The sequence below is a fragment of the Ostrinia nubilalis genome, chromosome 10 (genome assembly GCF_963855985.1).
Source record: "Ostrinia nubilalis chromosome 10, ilOstNubi1.1, whole genome shotgun sequence".
Taxonomy (NCBI): domain Eukaryota; kingdom Metazoa; phylum Arthropoda; class Insecta; order Lepidoptera; family Crambidae; genus Ostrinia; species Ostrinia nubilalis.
The window spans coordinates 13,074,212-13,080,211 of NC_087097.1; positions in this window are offsets into that span (position 1 = coordinate 13,074,212).

Consider the following 6,000-nt stretch of genomic DNA (forward strand, 5'->3'; position numbering starts at 1 on the left):
GCTCTACGAGCTTTTGTTGATTGGGTAGGGCAGAACACGCGCTGGAGGCTACATACCCACTCACTTTTGACCGGAAAAATCAGTCAAAAGTGATATTGACTAAGGACATCGGAAAAAACCACTTTTGACTGATTTTTAGGGTTCCGTACCTCAAAAGGAAAAAACGGAACCCTTAAGGTAGCATTCGGATCAAGACGACCGCGACGCGAGACCGCGACTCGAGACCGCGACCGGCGACTGCGACCCACTGCTTTATATGAATTAATAGGAAGTGCTGACGGATGCAAGCGACCAAGTCGCGCGACGTGTGGGCGTGGCCTGCCGGCTACTTGCGTCGCGCGACTCGGTCGCTCACAAGGCAGTGCCGCGGCGCGACAGATGCAAAATGGCCGTGTTTTCTTCGCACGAAGACGAAATTTTAATAGAATTAGTAAGTAAAAACGCACCTGTATTCGATACGAGACTTCAAGCTTATAAAGATAATACTGTGAGAGACAATATTTGGGAAGAAATTGGAAAAGCATTAAATAAAACAAGTAAGTTCAAATGATACATATTTTTATTAGAAAAGGTACTTATTTTTATTGTTTACAGATAGGTACTATTTTACTTTAACTGCAAACATACTGAGTTTCGTATGGGTCGCACGACTCGTGTCGCGAAGATTCGTAAGTAGCTGTCGCCCTGCGACCTGCGACCGGTCGCCGGTCGCGGTCTCGAGTCGCGGTCTCGCGTCGCGGTCGTCTTGATCCGAATGCTACCTTTATAGGATCACTTTGTTGTCCGTCCGTCCTTCTGTCAAGACCCTTTATCTCAAGAACGCGTGAACGTATCAAGCTGAAATTCACATGAAATACTCAGGTCTATTGTCCCTTTAAGCTGTGAAAATATCAAACTTCTAAGCCAAGCCTATCAAAAGATACAGCCGATTATGTCGATATTTTCAACAAATTTTCGACACTCGCAAAGGAATCAAAACCTACAGGATACTTCCCGTAAACTCAGAATCTTGAAATTTGGCATAAAGCATTGTCATATAATGCAAATATAGGAAAAATTGCGAAAATTACATTTTTTTAGTTATATAATATAATAAAAATATTTTAATAAAATGAAACTTACTACCTTATTTCTCACGAACGAATAAAGGTATCAAATTGAAATTTATACCAAATACCTAGATCTATTGTCCCTTTAAGAAGTAAAAAAATCAAACTTCTAAGTTAACGCGATCAAAAGATACAGCAGTTTATACCGACACCTTAGACGAATTTCCGTCACACGCTAGGGAATCAAAACCTACAAGGTACTTCCTGTGAACTCAGAATCTTGAAATTCGGCACGAAGCAACGTTATATAGTACAGATAAAGGAAAAATTGCGAAAATGATAAATTTGAAGTTATATAAAATTTAAAATATTATTTTTGCTTACATGACATAAAATATTTTTTTAATAATTATAAACTTACTACCTACCCTTTTTCACATGAACGCGTAGAGATATTAAAGTTGAAATTCATATCAAACACTTCTTAAATCTAATTGCCTCTAAATTGTGAGAAATTCTAAATCAACGCAAAAATTCAAAACGCTGAGGTAGGTACCTACCTATAATGCAAATATAGGAAAAATAAATAAATAAAAAATAATCATACCGCATATTATTTTTTTTATAAAACTCCGGACTTTGACGTAATTTTGGTTTAAGTGAAATGAATGGTGTCCATTGGCATAGCTACAGGTTTTACCTTAGAATACTTGTTTTATATTTCGTCGGCGTCGTCGAACAACGACGTATCTGCAAAATGTTAAGTTTCCAGGAGAGCGTTTTGAAGTTTTGGAACCGGTTTTTTGTATCTACAAAAAAAACTACTTGGCTGATCGGTTTCAAATTTGGGGATGTTATAAACATAAAGATGTTATTTTATATAAACTATGTACCCATCTCCAAAAATACTTAGTTTTTTGTAAAAATCACATGCGTCATTGTTCTATGGACAATTTGAGGATGTATGTGATAAACCGTTGTTGTTCTACGAATTTTTTTAATCAAATATATGACGTATGTCACTTTTAGTCATTATTCTACGGAACTTCTGCCATGAGTACCCGTCGGATGATGAAGAAAGTTGGAGGAAATAAATAAAAAACATTGTTTTTTAGGTTTCATTATTAATTAATTTATAAATAAAGACAATAGGTATCAAAGAAAATTAACAAAAATCAAGGATAGATAAACCACATCCATATACTGCGGCAGGTTATGTAGAAGATCGAAGAGTATAACTTGCCACAATGCTTGGAGTTCGTGGACTATGAGAAGGCCTTCGATTCGATCGAGATTTGGGCAGTGCTGCAATCTCTCCCTGCACCGCGGCCGTATCAACTCTCGTTACATCGAGGTACTGAAGTACTTGTACATGAACGCACCAATCCGGCCCGAATACAGAAGCAGAGCACGAGCGCGATTCCACTACAGCGAGGCGTAAGGCTGGGAGATGTTATACCTATTTCCAAAACTGTTCACCTGTCCAACTACTGGAATGAAAGGATTCGGCATAAATATCAACGACGAGTACAACACTCACCTTAGGTATGCCGACGATAATATTATGGTCATGGTAGAATCTTTGGAAGACCTCGACACAATATTAAAGACCTTAATCGAGTATCCCAACGGGGGCTTTGGATGAATATGGAAAAAATGAGCTTATGTCGAATGTCCATGTTGCACCCTACCCAACTTTGGTTGGGATCTCAATTCTTGAGATTGTTGACAAGTAGGATGTCTACCTTGGACAAAAGATTTAGCTAGGTAGGTCCAACTTCGAGAAAGAGGTCAATCGACGAATCTACCTCGACTGGGCAGTATCCGGAAAACTAGACATCTTTTCGTCCAAAATCCTAAAGTGCCTAAAGACGAGAGTCTACCATCAGTGTGTGTTACCCTATTATAGGTCCATAACGTTGGCTCTCAAAGAAGCTCAAAGTTGCACGGCGTGCTATAGCAAGGGTTATGTCAGTGTTTCTTTACGAGATCAAATAATAAATGAGGGAGGTCCGTAAACAAACTAAAGTCGATGACATATCCCGACAGATTAGCATGCTGAGTGACAATAGGCAGGACACATAGTACGCAAAACTTACGGCCAATGGGGCACCAAGATTCTGGAGTAGGCTGCATACCGAAAAACGAAGCGTGCGACATCCACCCACAAACCAAGGCGGAACGATGATCTCATAAAGGTATCAGGAAGGCACTGGATGCAAAAACTATCATCTATAAGATCTTGCATTTTTTTTTAATAATGTTGGGATCTGCAAAGGGTAAAGGGGGCATTGATTTGATGGTGTAAGTGCTACTTAGAAATGAATAAAATAAATAAGTATAAAATTTAACTCAGACGAAAAGCTTTCTAAGCATACCTATACTTACAGGGTGACGTGTAATAAGTGAACATCCTTGTAAGGGATAACAGGTTATTGTAACCAATTTATTTATGTAGGTATATGCCTAGGCAAAAGTCAAGCATTTCTCAGTTTTAATAGGGACATTCTAACATGGTGTTCCGATAAAAATTGAGCGGGCGCCCTTTTATCACCTTTTTTCTTTTATTTTATTACTTTTATGTTTTACTGTGTGTTTAATAAAGTCTTTTATTATTTTTATTATTTATAGTTTGGGCTTTTTCTACCTTAGCTTAAAAGCAGGAAAATTTAAAATCAGCTACGGGATATTAATTATTATTATTTTGATTTTTTGTATGGAAAAATTACATTGTGTTTTGCGTAGGCAAATACTTATTTAATTTGATTGCAAACGACATGCACTATAATCCTTTACAAGGATGTTCACTCATTACAAGATGTCATCCTGTATACGCAAAAAAAAACTTTATTTTTAACACAATGTTTATTTTGAGTAACAAATCGTCAAAAAGAAACACATTAAAATCAAATTATTGTAGTCTCAATTTCTCATTTTATTTTTTAAGCATTTTAAAAATAGAACAAAGACGCAATTGGAATACCCGTCCCTAGTACAAAGTCGGTTGTGTATATCCGACGTCAAAATTACCAAACTTTACCGAAGTACAACGATGGTTCTGATCAAACGTCAAACAAAAGTCCTTAGAACAATGTAAGTTCAGTACATCAGCCACCAAAAACAATTATTTTGTACCAAACATTCTTAATGTTTATACTCATCAATCTACCAACAAATACCATAAAATAAAAACAAAAGGACACTGTTTCTTTTATTTTCGAACTTCCTAGTACAACGACGGGTGTGTACGTACGTCACAGTTTTTTTTCTCTGACTTCCCTAGTAAAGAGATGGTTGTGACTTTCAGTCATCAAAACGATAAAGTGTCCAAACTTATAGATATAAAGACGAAATTCTAGATACATTCAATATCAATACGAATACAAATGTATAAGCTATTCCAACAAACGATGTGCAGTCTTCCGAAGTACAATGACGCTTGCACAAACACGTCTCTGTACTACGTTAGAATAATCACATCCGTCGGTGTTCGATTTTAGAGTAGTTTAATGCAAAAAAACAGATTTTGACGGTTGCGATCATACGACGTTGTTCGACGACGCCGACGATTTGTAGATAGTTAACCTGCCTAAAAAAAAACCCTAGCTACGCCCAAGCTAGCGTTATTTGATAAGGATCAGATATAAACACAAAATAATCTTGCGTGCATACCAATGTTATTTATACCATTTTGCAAGGGGAAAAGGATTTGTGGTTAGCCCTGACTACTTAAGGACAGGAAAAAATCAAATGATACCGCGAGCTAACTACGAACAGCGCCATCTATTGACAACCGTGCGAACTACGTAGTGTCGTTGCTCGGTGATAGGTGTTGCTGATTGCAGCTCATTGTTACAATACTTTTTATTAAAATCGGATTTTATTCCGGAGGTTTTACAATTTCTTACTACTTTCGCAAATCATTACAAATGAAGAAAGGAATTTACGGTGTGGTACCCTCAATGTACAATTAGATTTCGAGCGATACCACTTTTGGGCATTCTCCTTTTAAGTAGTTACTTTCCCCATTGTAATGTTATGAATTTCATTTTGCAATAAAAATACCATAGTTATGACTCGATTGTCGTAATGAACGAACTTTGTAAACCTTGCAGGTTTGTACGGAACCCTCGGTGCGCGAGTCCGACTCGCACTTGGCCGGTTTTTTGCATTCAAAAGTGGTTTTGACCGATTATGAGTTTTGACTGTAACAAATAACTAATTATTATTTTTATGATGATGACGATTTTTATGATGTACAACAATATTATCAATGTCGATAGATACACACGGAAAATTTATCTCAATAGATGGCTCTAGGAGTATGGAACGACGTTAAGGTCCTATTATTGCAGTCATTAATAATTACAACTTTAAACAATTGATTCATAACTGTTCATAACAATGTGTATAAATGCAAATATTAACTTGTACGAGTACTTACATAATTTAGGTTTAAGACAACTGACATCAAACTATTTTAGGTACCTATTCATTTTTTGGAGCAAGATGAAGGTACTTAGTCATGGTCGATCAAGAAAAGTGTATAGTCAAATTCGTATTACCTAGACACTAACAAGATTTACAATAAAATCTTACATCTGATAATGTAAATGGCGTTTCTGTATGTTATGTGATTAAATGAGAACTACATTTGGTGGAAAAAAGTACCTACCTAGGTACCAATTACTGGTTTTACAACCAAATCTTATAGGTATTATTTACCAATATACCTATCGTATTATTGCGCTGTATACCTACCGTAAAAAAGTTAAACGAAGTAGTTATGTCTAAAACCACATTAATTGTTAAGTAGAGCCACAGATAATATAATACTAGTGTAGAGCTAAGATTATAATTAGGCATTTAAAACTCTTTTAATAGGATTAACTAACAATATTATAACACCTCAAAATACAAACTGATAGATTCATGAGGTAGGTAAGTAACC